Raw genomic sequence first — 16032 nt, 5'->3', positions numbered from 1 at the left:
TTTCAGCCCAGATGTTAGTAGTTTATTGGCCATTCTGTGCGGTTTTGTGCACAGGGCAGCGCCTTTTAGCTAGAGTTAAACTATTCTCAGCTCCACGAAGACTACTCTTCAATTTTTCCTTTGGAACTAGACAAACCTTCAACTTTAGCACTCAAACCATTCCTTTTGCAGTCAAGCACTTGCTTAAAACTCATAGCAAACACTAATTAACCCTAGCACTAGACCCCCCCATACTGTCCAGAAGGACAAGGCTCTCTATTTGTCCCCACCAGCCAATCAGAAAAATAGCTTACTCTACCTATTCAGGCATGTCCAAAGGGCAGTTTATGGTGTACTATCCCGTCCAACTGGTGAATCTGGGCATTTTGAGGCAATGTTACAACTGCCTCATGTACACAGACAACCCTCTCCTCCTACCACCAAACACTAATATATGCGAGAGATGCAATTATACAGCCAAACTGGAGGCAAAGCTCTCTCAACCCAAGACTGGAACTGACAGTCAAGAGGAGAAGGGTAAAACTTGCAACACACCACCAGTTTCCCATAGACCTAATAAACCAACACCGGCAAATAACACATGAATACATGAAAGCATACTCAGAGGCTCTAAATAAAAATCTGCAAAAGCAACTGAGACCTCCAAAGTACACATCCAAGCAACCTCCACACCCCATCATCAACCATGAAACACATACTTCACATAATTAGCGTGCCACGCAATCGCAGCCCTTAACGCAAAATAACATACCCAACACACTAGTAACAGGTGATTCTATAGTCAGGCACACTGATGTCCCACTAACTAGGCTGGACAAGGAGAAGGTTAAAGTTAGCTGCCTGTCAGGTGCCAGGATCCGCCACATAACACAAACACTCAGGTCACTAAAGAACAAGTACAAATATAACTCTGTAATTATCCATGTTGGTGTGAATGACCTGAGACGTACCTCCCTGTACTACATGAAAAGAGACATGGAAGAACTCTCTGATTATATAGCCCAGGCCAGTATGACCCTGACCCTGAGTAGCATCCTGCCCTCACCAAGAATGATGCCACAGTATAAAGAAAAAAATGATCAATTTCAACAATTGGATAAGTTTCTGGTGTCATTCAAAGGGGATCCAGTATCTGTCTGCCTGGGATGACATGCTCGACAAGCCACGTTGCTTTGCAAGAGATGGCTTGCTCCTGTCACCATTAGGCTTTCGAATACTGGCCAAGACTCTTGCCGCCCCCGTAGTGCTTTTTTTAAGCAAGGCTCAAAAGACAAACCTACCACCATAAATAGCACAAGTAACCAAAAACTGAGGGTAATGCTACTCAATGCCAGAAGTCTAAACCTCAAAATGCACGCACTCGAGGCACTCCTCAGTATGGAGAGCATCAACATCTGTGCAGTAACAGAAACCTGGTTTAAGGCTCCTGAGAGCACCCCAGCACTACTAGGCTATAACTCATAACATACCTTTCAGCCACAGCACCAGCACCAAAACACAAAAGGCGGGGGTGTATCCATATTCATCAAGGATACCCACACCTCCAGGTTAGTGGCGCAGCACAATGCATCAGAGATCATCCTTGTGCAACTAACAATGGGCAAACCTGGAATCCAAATTATAGCTTGCTACAGATCACCCACCATGGCCCAGGACCCCCATATTGCATTTCTGGAAACAGTAGGAAATATGAAGGTCCTACCAAACGCCCTAATACTGGGTGATTTCAATTACCCAAACATAAAATGGGAGAACTACTCAAGTACTAACTCCCTTGCCCAACACTTCCTAGAATTTATAAACTCGAACGCCCTGGATCAACTGGCCAACACCCCCACCAGAGGGAACAACATATCGGACCTGGTCATCACCAACATGGGTGACCAGTGTTCCACACCTGAGGTCAACCTCTCGCTGGTTAGATCAGACCATAGACTAATCACTCTGGATATCAACATTCCGCCCCAACCCCCAATCAAGGAAACCACCGTGAAAAACGTTTCAAAAGCAAACATCACGTTACTTAAGACCGAGGTAAAGAGGTTCACAGCCCCCATGCTAAAGGACAATGCTGTCCAGGCTGCTGAAACCTTTACAAAGGCACTCTATGAGCATCTGCAGGAATGCATGGATCATGCTATCCCAAGTAAAACCAAGACTCACTCCTCCAAGAAAAGGAAACCAGTCTGGTGGACCCCTGCCATAAACAAGCTATACAACAGAAGGAGGAAACTAGTACAGAAAAGAGTAAAATCCCAAAAAGGGAAGACATCCCTGATCAGTATCAGCAAGAAACTATGATCCCTCATTAAATCATCCAAGGCTAGTTTCGAAAGAAAAATTGCCAATAACTCCAAAGATAACCACGAAGCATTCTTTAGCTATGTCAAGAACCTAAGTGGAAACTCTCAGATTTGCTCTGAGTTAGTGCAGAATAGCACAAAATACACTAAACCGACTGATATTGCCAACATTCTGGCAGACAGGTTTAGTGCAAACTTCACCCCCCTCTCACCACCTAAAGGGCCCATAACCATACCAGAAGAATGTACGGCCCTGTCAGTCACTGACACACAGGTTAAAACAGCCCTATCCAAAGCCAAAAACACAGCTTCAATGGGACCGGACGGTGTCCCAGGCTGTGTCTTACAAGAGCTCCAAACTGAACTAACCCCTCACTTAAACACACTGTTCAAACAGCCTCTCTACAGGCTACTTATCCACAGAGTGGTGCACAGCAACAGTTATCCCGCTCCACAAAGGTGGAGCCACAACAGACCCCGGAACTATCACCCTATAAGCCTGACTAGCCTGGTCTGCAAGGCTATGGAACTTGTCATCATGGAACTCATTAACAGAGACATTGGGAACCTCCAAACCTTGGTCCCTACCCAGTTTGGCTTTGTTAAGGGCTATATCATGCCTCCTAAACCTGGTGGACTTCTTTGAGACTGTTACCAAGGCAGTAGACAAGGGAAAGGAGGTCCACACAGCCTACCTAGACCTTGCAAAGGCTTTCGACACCATTCCCCATTCTAGTATTATAGACAAGCTTACTAGCTTGAACATAAACCCCTACGTCACGAGATGGGTTGCCAACTGGCTCATGGATAGAACCCACATGGTGAGAGTTGCAGGCTCTACGTCCGACTCTAAACCGGTTACAAGTGGCGTCCACCAGGGCTCAGTCCTAGGACCCCTCCTGTTTGGTATATACTTCTCAGAGGTACAGGCAAGCAAAGGAGGACTATGGCTGACCAAGTTCACAGCCAGCTGCAAACTAGGGGCCATAACTGATTGTCTGGCTGATACAGACAGACTCCAGATGGCTCTCACTGAGATGGATACCTGGTATCAAAATCATGGCCTCAAGCTAAATTCCAAAAAGTGAATAGTCATTCCCTTTGGAAAAAACAAAGTACCTGCGAACTGCCACATAGGTGGTAGTCCCCTAAACACAGAAAATGTAATAAGGGATCTGGGGACCCAAGTAGATAGTAATCTCTCCTTTGATAATCATATTGCCAAGGTGGTTAGAAAATCCTTCTATGTGGCCCACCTAATCACAAAAGGGTTCACATCTAGAACAAAAGAGATTATTGTGCCTCTCTACTCATCACTCATTAAACCCATCATAGAATACAATGCCATTTGGGATGTACCTTACAAGACACCTGCAACAGCTGGAAAGACCACAAAAGTACCTCACCAAGAGGATTACTAGACTCAAACAGATGCCCTATGCAGCCCGACTCAAGAAACTCCAGCTGTACTCGGTTGCCTACCGCTTACTCAGAGGTGATCTCTGCCTGACATGCAAGGCCATGTCCAACCCAGAATTGATGGACATGCTCCACCTAAAAAAAAAAAAACAAATCCTGGAGAGCCACACACTCTAGAGATATAAACCTCATCACAACGATAAATAGGACATGCTGGAGGGATAGACTCCTATCCCAGAGACTCCCCATGCTTTGGAACAGGATTCCAATATACATCAGGCAGAGCCCCCTCATTAACACTCTTCAAGAGAAACCTTGACGGGTGGATGGGAAACAGAAAATTTAACCCGGGGATCACTGCAGTAGCTCTGCTGGACAATGGCGTAGGGAACTAATGGCTGTGCTGGACAGAGGCACAGGGAACTAATCTAAGGGGGTGGTGAAAGCCAACACATTCTGGCTAGGCTTATAAATGCCCTTGGGCAGATAGCCTAGTACTTACCTATGAACCTACCTATGAACCTATGAGTTTCAATTAATGTGAGTTTCAAGGGCAGAGAAGTTTACTGTTCGTGTTAAGTCTATTTTCATTCTGAGACTGTATTGTTTTGTTTTGTTTAGCAAATGGCTATCAGTGTTTGTGCTATAAAAAGTTGTAAATTAAATACAAATATCTGTAATTTTTTTTAAAAGTGAAGAAAATAGTATACACACTGAGAGGTTTGAACCGTGTTTTATTGTAACTGGGGAGAAATAGCCAAGTAATGGGATACTGGATTGGCTTTGGGGGTGGGCTAATCCATTACCCTCCCTAGGGCCCCATTTAACCATCATCTGGCTTTTATAAGGAACGAGAATATGGCAGCAGTGCAGTCTTTTTTATCACATCATTTCATGATTCATGTTCCCAGACCACTTTTTTATTAAAAATATTTTAACATAAGCTCTGAAGTCAAGACTATCACCCTTTTCTAGCATCATATAAATTCTGATACTGTACCTCTAAGATTTATTTTATCAAACATAAAGCTACTTGAGATGCTGGGTTTCCTGCTTCAGCTTTTTGGTAACCCACAGCAGAGGGATGTTTTTATCTGTTCATGATTGGTTCGTCATTGTCAGAAATTTTTGATGGTATTGTGACTGAATTTGCTTAGTCAGTGTCATGCTTCATTCAGAATACATGTCCTTCTAGAAAAATAAATGCTTGGTTATTTTGGTTATTTTGAAGACTGATGATTACATCTGGTATAACAAATATGTACAGTTCCCATGAATGTTGTCAGTTTACCCTGCATAAATCTCTGGGTGCTTGTTTTAAAAAAAATACAGATAATGATAAGACAAAGCTATTAAACTACATCTGGCTTGGGGAATGAATAACCTGCCTGCTAAGCCCGAGACAGTAAAATTAAACCAGCCATTCATTTAAAACTGGTGAGGAGCTGTAAGGCTAATCCATTAAACCATAAAACAGAAATCAGTAAGACAGACCTAAATCTTGAAAGACGTGCATACTAATGTGATACCATGTAGGTCTCATATTCCCATAATCCAAGTAGCACCAAGGGGCACTATAATCTCTTTATTTCTAGATGCGAACCCTTTAGTAATTAGATGGGCCACATAGAAGGATTTCCTAACTACTTTGGCAATATGATTGTCAAAGGAGAGATTGCTATCTACCTGGGTCCCCAGATCTCTTATTACCTCTTCTGTATTAAGGGGGCTGCCACCTATGTGGTAATTCGTGGGTGTTTTGTTTTTCCCAAATGGGATGACTATGCATTTTTTGGCATTTAGCTTGAGGCCATGACTTTGACACCAGGTGTCTGTCTCAGTAAGGCCATTTTGGAGGATGTCCGTGTCAGCCGGAGAGTCAATTATGGCTCCCAGTTTGCAGTCATCGGTGAACTTGGTTAGCCATAGTCCTCCTGTGTTTGCTTGTACTTCTGAGAAGTATATGCCAAACAGTAGGGGTCCCAGGACTGAGCCTTGCAGAACACCACTTGTGACTGGTTTAGAGTCGGAACTGGAGCCCGCTATTCTTACCGTGTGAGTTCTGTCTGAATTATTGCACTGTATTGTTTATTTATTTATTATGAACATGCTTTGTTTAATGTTTTTTTTTTCAAATTATCATTTTCATTTTATCTGATTTTTTTTCTTTATCTGGTTTCTGGTACATTTTCTTTTGTCACTTTTCCTACAATTTTGTAACAATTTGTTTTTCATTTTTTGTATTTAATATGGATTTTTTCATAATTCTACATTTTTATTGTTTATTACATATATTTTTCTTAATTCTTTCTAGCTCTTTTTCCTTTGGGTTTTCTTAGGTGCATTTTTTTAGTTTGTAGTTTGGAGTTGTGTGTCATAATGGCAAAATACAAAACTGTGCATGGCATGACTGTAAAAATAATATACCAAATGCCTAAATTATTGGCAAATGTTAAAGTTTCTTATAATGCCATTGAAACATTTTAAGGGGGATGGATATAGTTTTTTTTTTTTTTTATATAGGATGGGACAGGGCTGTGGGCATCATACATCTGCTATTCAAATGTACTACTTCTGAAATTGTTATTTCTTGCATTTAGGTCTATATTCTGAGCTATTATAATGTCGTTCTTAATACATATTCATGAATTTGCATTTTCAGCATAACTATTTTGAGTATCAAATCTGTGATACTCAAAATTTCAACAGAAGTATATTACTTTGTATGTTTTAACTTTTTCACTGCAGGTTTGTTTTCAGCTCTTTCTTTTTTCTGTTATTTTTGTTTTGTTTAGCTCTTTTATTATTTTTTATTATGTATATGTTCTAAGTCGTGGTGGTACAGCGGTAGCATTGTTGCCTCACAGCAAGAGGTTCTCCTGTTCAATTCACGGCTGGAGTGTCTTTTGTGTGGAGTCTGTATGTCCTCCCCGCAGTCGAGTGGCCTCTGAAAGACATGCGTGAATGGGCGTGCCTCCGCTGAAGGTTGAGCATCGGGCTGGCAACTCGGCACCATAAAACTCTACTGCCGATCATTAGCAGACTGGAGTTCCACTGTGGTGACCCCCAACCGGGAAAAGACAAACATTATGTATATGTTCTATTTTGTTTCTCAGTTTTTAATATTCTTATTGCAGTGCATATGTCATGCATTGTAGATTTTTTCTGTACTTGTATAACAAGATTTACTTAGTATTTTTCAGCATTTTTTGAAGTGGGGGGGTTCTGATAGATATTTTCCTTAGTTTTGGCTATTGTTGTTGTCTTAGCTATTCTTATGCCTTGTACATTGAAATTCTTTTTTGAGTTTTTATGCTCTAGATTCATTGATTTTAGTTTTGTAGCTTTCATATGTTATTTATGTGAGTGGTGTTTTTATGTGCTGGTGTTTATTTTAAGATTTTACAGGTTTGGTAATCTCATTATTTCCCCCATAGAATTGTGTCCATTTACTTTATTAGTTTGCAGTAGTGTTTTAGGTGTTTTTAATTGTTTTTGTTTTGTGTGCTTCTGTTGTGCTAATTATTTTTTATTGTCTTTGGGGATAAAGTTTGAGCTCAGTTTGTCTACCTTTGTTAGGGTAATATAGGTAGGTACAAATGATTAATGTTTTACTTATTTAATATATATTTTTTTACTTATTTAATAAATGTGTGTGTACCAGACCCAAGAGCTCATTTTCAGCTAAGACCGTATAAGAAAAGTAAAATATCAGACAATGAAATCATTAAAAATGTGTATTACAGCCTACCTCCATAGCAAAGAGGGGAAAAAGCTTTGGCTAAGACCCAGATAATCTGACTTAAAAAAAAAAAAAAACATCTTGGACATTGGAGTAGCCAGCTGGGAGAAGATAAGAGTGAATGGCAAAAGCTGATTGGGGAAGGGGATGATCCAGGTCTGATAGTCTGCCTCCAGCAAGCATGAGGTTGTATGTAATATAACAGCATAAGACCAAGAGACATGAGAATGGTTCTATCAAGGCAATAACAATAGTCATAATAGCATACATGCGTATGAGGTGGGTCTGGTAAACCCTCATATTCATGTGGGGTACTATCATTATGTGGGTACTTGATGTTTACCAGGTACAGAGGGAATTAGAACAGAAAAAACTGTATATTATGATAACCTAGTAACAATAACCTCAATGTTTTCGTAATAGTGAGATTAAAAATATCAATTTCAAAGTTACGAGATCTGCATTCTTCAAATAACGTAGATTGCAAATAGCTCATTATTTTGAAAACTATGAGTTGCATTCTGTTTAGGATGGTTACCCAAAATATTGCAAAGTAATTAGGGTCCTGAGGTTCAGCAGAATTTAGTCCTATGACTATGACTGGCTGGTCATCAATAAGAAAATGGTCTTTTAAAGCACTCAAAAAATATGGGTAGCGTTATGGTGAGCACTTCTGGTTACCCAGTAATGCTGGCAGGTAGTGTTCATAACATCATGCTGCATAAGCATTTGCTGTAAAACAACAGCTTTAATATTGCACAAAATGTCAGCATGGCAAGGATGATGATGATAATAGCTTACTCATCCCATGCAAATGAACATCTGCCCAAGAAAGCTCAGTGTATTATGGGATATGATACATTCTTAAAATAGCAATACTATACATTGCTTCTTAAAGTATCTCTGCAATAATACATATTCACAGTACATTCAAGCACAAAACAAGAATATGAGAGATAAAGTATTTGGTAGATGACCTTAAATGTCTAGCGTAAGGCTTACTTTCAAAGAAAGAAGCAAGAGGAGGTCAGTGAATAAGATCAGGAACTTGCATAACTTTAATGAAAAGATAGCATGGATCTAAGTGTAATATATACTGCACTTGTTTTATTAAGAGTTGAGCAGTGGCACTCTTTGCTAAGTGAGTTAAGTATAAATCTACTGATCTTCTTTAGCACTACTTGAACTCTGTGGCAGTGGACCTTGCTGAAATAAGTGAGAGTTCATAATCTAGGATATTTAAAGGTATACCTCTCAACTGTACACATTTTTACCGAATGTCCAGGCTTTTGCCTCATATTTTTGGTCCATTTTTCATAAAACTGTGGTTTTCTGGCAAACTAGTGACAAATCATTTAACACTAAAGTTAGAAAAGAATGACAAATATTCGAGTTTCAGGCTTCGTACCCTTCAGAAAATTCATGCTAATGCAAAAACTGCTGTTCTATCAACTTTCTAAGTTTGTAAGACCGATATTTAAAAATTGTTGCTATTTGTTGGGCCTTTGTCCCACTTTTATTTATGTCTTTGACCAGATTTCTGGCTCTAAGAGGTTGAGAGGTATGGTTAGAAGCACAACCTTTACTATAATGTTTCAAGCCTCAAGTGTTAACAGGCATACCTCCCAACCTCTCACCACAAAAACTCTGGACAAAGACAAAGAAAATGGGGGAACAAATGCAGAAAATTAGGAATACATTTAATTGCTGCTCTTATAAACTTAGAAAGCTGATAGAACAACAGGTTTTGCATTAGCATGCATTTCCTGAAGGAAATGAACTGTGAAACTCAAATGTCTGTCATTACTTATAGACTATAATTCTCAATGATTTGCTAAAAAGGTATGTAATTTATGAAGAGCAGACTGAAATATGATGCAAAGATGTGAACAGCTCAGAGGTAGGTTAACAGTTGAGCAATTCTGCAACAGACGGCTGCAAAGTGGGGTTTTTTTGTAAGTCTAGGCAGGAAAAGTACGTTGCTGATCAATATGAAAGTGTATGTGAACTGCTGAGCGAGCTCATTCAAAGTCTGAGGTCTTTAATTATAATACTCTGAAGTCTGTCTGCTTCCTGATCTCGAGGCCCTACTGTCACTTAGATGTGTGTGTGCCCGTGCCTGCATGTGTGTGTGTGTGTGTGTGTGTGTGTGTGTGTGTGTGTGTGTGTGTGTGTGTGTGTGTGTGTGTGTATGTGTGTGTGTGTTTGTGTGTTTGATTTCATTTCTGGCTTGTTTCAGTTCTGTTACAAGTGTCACTGTTTTCTGCCCCTTATGATAATTTGAATACCAAAGTCCCTCCCTCTTCTGTTTCATTGTTATTATCAGTAAGTTTAAAAGTGTCAGTTGAGTATGCTATTTAATTTCTTTTCCCTTCCATTGTATTCTGTAGATCCATAATATTGAGTGCTTACCCACCCAAACAATATTCCTCTTCATTTAACTTTCTTTACTATAAATTGTCTCTGGAATCTTCTCCCAGTTTTATCTCATCTGCTTATACTGTTGGGAAATAATAGAGCAAACTGAAAGGTTCCTCCCATTAGATTGCTATAATTCAAGTTACCCTTCTTCTTATATTTCTGCCTTCTTAGTGCACAATGCACTACATAGTAAGTTTACCTTTGTTTCTATGTTTCTTTCAAAATCTGCTCACCCTAGTGTTATAATATATAGACTCTTCCTACATATTCAGTTGATTAGCAGTCATTTAGTACCCTTTTATCGGATTATAAATTGTTTTGGTTTAATCTCTAGTCAGACTAGAGAGAGAACTAAGTAATTTCTAGGCCTCCTATCACTTGTAGAACCTTGAACTGTGCTGCTTTGCTATTGGACAGTGGGCTTGTTTTAATTTTTTGTATTTCTCTGCTGTTATGAGTTTGTGTGACCATGTACTTATTTGGTCAAAAATGCTCAACGCTAAGCAGCCAGGCTACTGATTGAGATTGCTTTATACTGGATTTGCACAACTACCAACCTAGAAACAACTTGGATAACTTCTTTTGCTTTAATTACTGACTTACAGAAATATCTCTGCACTTATTTTTGGCATTTATTGTGATCAGTCAGATTTATTTTGATTTAAACTCTACTGAGAGTATAGACAGAACTAAGCAATTTAGAGGCCTCTGATCACTTGTAGAGTTTTGAATTATTCTGTTTTGCTATTGGCCAGTGGGCTCATTTGAATGTTTCTATTTTTTTTTTGTATTTTCTATAAGTTGCTTTCATTTGCAAGGCACTGCACCTAGTGCAGCCATTTTAATAATTCACTATATAATTGCAGACTCTTAAAACCATATGTTATAGTCAGTAGTTGTATGAAGCAGTTCATTCTTCTTCATGTGTAGATTTGTAGATTTGTATTGTTAGTTTTAGATAGATAACATTCCAGTAAAGCAACTCCTAATCTCATAGGCACTACTCCCCTTCCAGCCCACAGCAGTAAGCAAATGGAACCATGAATCTGCATTTTTCAACTATCTCTGCTGCCGGTTTGGTTGAAATGGACATCCTGAGACAATGTAGCAATTGTTTCATGTTCACTAACAGCCACCTACTACTTAAACAATCTGCCACAGTGTGTGAGGATGTAATTATATAATGTAATTATAAGCAAAATTCTCAGATGAAGCCATTAAAAATAACAAGGTTGTCAGCACCATACAACACCACACTAAATCAATCTCAAACACCTCAGACTAAACACATAAATCTACGTATGCTGAGGCTCTGAGAAATAACTTACCTAAACCACAGAGGCCTCCAAAATGTAACTCAAGAAACAAGTACTCTCATCAACCTCACAAACATATATCACAGGTATCACACACCATGAAATATACATCTGTGAGTCACACAGACTAGTCCAAAAGCCCATAAACCAACCACCCTCACATACCCCAGTTCTTGTCATAGGTGAATCCATAGTGAGATACATCAATGCATTCCTCAACAGGCTGTGCAAAGACAGGGTCATGGTTAGCTGTCTATATATTTTCTATAAGGTGTGATGATTCATTGCATTACACAAGTTTCAAACCCCTGCAACACAAGTGCACACATGACATAGTAATTGTATAGTGGAGAATGATGCTTGACTTAAGACGTAGGAACTCCATACTGGTTAGGGAAGAGACATGAACTGAAAGGGAATTGGAGAGAGTCCTTTAGTTAACTATGATGTGATAAAGTATTTTTTTTATAGTAAGTTGGATGTGGAAGAGTTAGTCGTTATTTTGTTTAATACTCTTTCTAAACTAAACAAGGAACTCTGCATCTTGATCAAATCTACCAAAACCAGATATCAGTAAAAATGGCCACTTAAATGAAAGATAACCATAAAGTCTCCTTTACCAGTGTTAGAAAACTTAGAGACAATGCCCAGCGGTGTACAGAGCTAACACTACATTATATCACATAGTCAGACTCAGAGGACATAGCCAGTCAACTATAAGACAAATTCATCTCCAACTTTATCCCCCCATCCAATTTTCCCAGATCAAACACTAGTATCTACCCCCTTCCTAAAAATCTCTCAAGAATATGTTCTCAAAGCAATATCTAAGGCTAAGAACACTATGTCTGTGGGGCTGGGTAACATACCAGACTGCCTACTGGCCTATCCTGAAACATGAATTGTCAGATCTCCCACAAATGCTAATCAACATTAGAGTCAAAATAGGCTTTGTGCTCAGTGAATGGAGGATAGCAACACAGTTTCTTTGTTCAAAGATGGTGCTACAGCAAACCTGGGTAATTACAGACTTATAACCCTGACCAGCCTCGTCTGTAAAGCTATGGAAAGGATTATTATGGAACAAGGGATATACATACCATATAGAGTATCAATCCTACCAGGTTTGGTTTCTTCAAGGGCAGGTCCTGTCTACTTAATGTTTTTGACTTCTTTGAAAAAGTCACTGAGGCAATGTAAAATGGCAGATCAGTGCACACTACCTATATGGACTTTGCAAAGGCATTCAACACAATCTCACACTTAGAAATCATCATCATCAACCCTTCCCCCTTTTTCCTATCTTCTACATGGGTTTGGGGTGTTGTTTCAACTGTCACAATCTAATGTCACTCTACTGCCTTCTTTGACACTCATGCCTGACTATTGCAGGTCTCTCACACAATCTGTCTATCATTTTGCTTGAGGCTGTCATTTCCTTTTGATTTCTTCCTGTCTGTCTTAGATCTTCCTCACATGACTGTCTTCTGCTTTTCTGCACATGTGCCCAAACCACTGTAATCTGTTCTCCTTGACTTTTTTGCAATTGAAGCTACTTTGGCTTCTTCTTGGATGTCTTCATTTCTTCTTCATCTGTCTCACAGTGTGCATCCTATCACCCATCTCAGAGACGTTATCTCCATCAGCTCTAGTTTCCTTTACCAGTGTTAGAAATCTCAGAGGCAATGTCCAGCACTGTGCAGGATTAAAGTACATTATTTCACTAACTCAGACCCAGAGGCATAGCCAGTCTACTACAGGATAAATTCATCTCCAACCTCACCCCCCCTTTGACAAATATTTTCAGATCAAACACCAAACCAACATCTACCCCTCAATATCTCAAGAATAAGTTCTCAAGGCAATATTAAAGGCCAAGAAGGGTTGGGTAATGTACCAGTCTGCCTACTGGCCTATTATGAAACATAAATTTTCAGAGCTAATAATACATTATATCACATACTCAGACCCAGATGTCCCGCACTTAGATATCATAGATAAACTCTTCCAGCTAAATGTTAACCCCCCTGAACTCATTGGACAGCATATTGTAATCCAAGCAGAATGCCAGAAGTAAAGATGGAAGCATTTACCTCCTCCAAAACACCTGTCATTAGTGGTGTTCCTCAGGGTTCAGTCCTTGTACCACGCTTCGTTTTTTATTTACTTCTTAGAGGTAAAGTTTATTGTTAAGGGACTATGATTGAGCAAGTTTGCAGATAGCTATAAATGTGTTGCCGTCATAAACTTCTCAGAGGACACCATGATCCAACAGGAGAACCTGTCCCAAACAAATACTTGGTACCAAAACAATGTAGAAATAATATAATCATATCCTTTAGCAAGCATGACTCCTTTCCTTTGTAACCATAACATTGACAACACTCTCTTGAAACCTGATCCTGAAGTTAGAGATCTGGGAACACACATTGGCAATGAACTGTCCTTTGATCAGAACATACCCACAATTCTAAGCCTGAGATGTAATTGTTCCTCTGTATTCATTACTCGGTACTCATTAGGCTGATCATTGAGTATAATGCCCCTTTTGGTATGTATCAGTCCAAGCACTTGTCAGGGCTGGAATGACCACATTGCTTCCTCACTAAAAAACATAAAAGGCCCAAATCATAAAAAAAAATAATCAGACCATGTCAAAGCCTTGTCTCTCTTCTCAGTATCATAAAAGCTACTGAGGGGTGGCCTCTGCCTTGCATATAGAGCCTCAACAGACCCTGTTCTGTCAGACCAATTGCACATTTAGAAGTCCAGTGATATCAGAAACATTCACTCAAGGGACATCAATCTCTTTTGCAAGATTAACATACTGAAGGAATAGGTATGTATCACAGAGAACAACACTTCTGCAGAACTACCCTCCTCTGCACATAAAGAAGGGCACTTCCTTTACTCTATTCAAATGTAACTTAGATGAGATGATAGGTAACCCCCTGATTTAGCACCAGTAGCTCTCATGAATGGGGAAACATCTAACTACCCAACCTATACTTGTGCAGCCCTGTCTTTGGCAATTCATGTTGCAAAACAGAAGGTATGCAAAATTCCTTGGAAATGCAGGGTTAGGCTTCTTTAGATCCTCACAGATCAAATAGAGTAGGAAGTACCTAGGAGCCTATAACCCTATATATTATCTGACAGTTAGTTCAGAGGCTTAAAGCTATAAGTTGAAGTTCCTGTGGTGCAGGGTTTGATTCCCTCAGCCATCATTTGCTGTGTGACCTTGAGAAAGTCACTTAACCAAACATTGTTCCTGGGTTGCCCTTTAAACGTGATTGTGCAGTGGGCCTACCTAGTTAACAAATGAGTACTAGTAGTACATACATATGCATACATATATATATATATATATATATATATATATATATATATATAGAGAGAGAGAGAGAGAGAGAGACTATGTTTACCTGTTAACACTTGGATTATTAGGCAAGTGCCTAATGCCCAGTAGGGCAACATGATAAAATCTGTTAGAGGTGTAAGTATCTATGCAACCGGGAGGCCAGCCTCTCACTTAAACAATTTAATCTGTAAGCTTCAGACAAGCCTACACCAAGCTTTGTAGGCATGCGTGCATCATCCCAACATGGGTTCATAGGTAGGTACTAGGCTACTGGTCCTAGGGCCTATATAAGCTTAGCCAAAAAGGTACCCTGGCTTTCACCACCCAAGAAAAGTATTTTCCTGTGCCCCTGTCGAGCAGAGACACAGAAGTGATCCCCGGGGTGAATTTCCTATTTCCCATCCAATCATGAAGATTTTTCTTGAAGAATGCTAATGAGGAGCTTTGTTTGATATAGATAGGTAGTTTGTTCCAGAGTATGGCAAGTCTCTGGGACAGGAATCTATCCCTCCAGCATGTTCTTTTTATTGTGATGACAAGGTTTAGGTCCTTAGAGTGTGTAGCTTGGAGGGATTGGGATTTCTTTAAGTGGAGCATATCCAACAGTTCTCAGTTTGACATAGCTTTGTATGTTAGGCAAAGATCACTTCTGAGTAGGCGATATGCAACCGAGTAAAGCTGGTGTTTTTTGAGACAGTCTATGTAGGTCATCTGTTTGAGGCTGGTATTCCTCTTTGTGAGGTATTTCTGCATCCTTTCCAGTTGTTGTAGATGTCTTGTAAGGTACATACCAAAAAGGACGTACTCTATAATGGGTCTAATGAGTGATGAATAGAGGGGGAACAATTACCTCTTTTTTCCTGCATGAGAAACCTTTTGTGATGAGGTATGCCACGTAGAAAGATTTCCTGACTACTGTGGTGATGTGATTATCAAAGGAGAGACTACTGTCCACCTGTGTCCCAAGGTCTCTTATCCCACTTTTGGCATTAAGTAGAGTACCACCTATGTGGTAGTTCATGGGTACAGAGTTTTTACCAAAAGGGATGACAATGCACTTATTGACATTGAGCTTGAGGCCATGGCTTTGAAACCAAGCATCTGTCTCAGTGAGGCCCTTTTGTAGGATGTCCAAATCATTAGGAGTTTCAATTATGGCTCCTAGTCTGCAGTCATCTGCAAACTTCATTAGCCAAAGACCTTCTGTGTTAGCCTGCACTTCAGAGAAATAGATACCAAACAGGGGAGGACCCAGGACTGAACCCTGTGGTATGCCACTTGTCACTGGTCTGAAGTTGGATTTGGAGTCTGCTACTTTCACAGTGTGGGTTCTGTCAGTGAGCCAGTTGGCAACCCATCTTGCGACATAGGGATTTATACCTAGTTTAGTGAGTTTATCTATAATTTCAGAGTGGGGGGTGGTGTCGAACACCTTGGCGAGATCTAGATCAGCTGTGTGAACCACCTTAC

Source organism: Protopterus annectens, chromosome 1.part1 (genome assembly GCF_019279795.1).
Source record: "Protopterus annectens isolate FY-2018-M chromosome 1.part1, PAN1.0, whole genome shotgun sequence".
Classification (NCBI taxonomy): Eukaryota; Metazoa; Chordata; order Ceratodontiformes; family Protopteridae; genus Protopterus; species Protopterus annectens.
The sequence above is the reverse complement of the archived record's forward strand: the minus strand, read 5'-3'. Positions refer to the sequence as shown.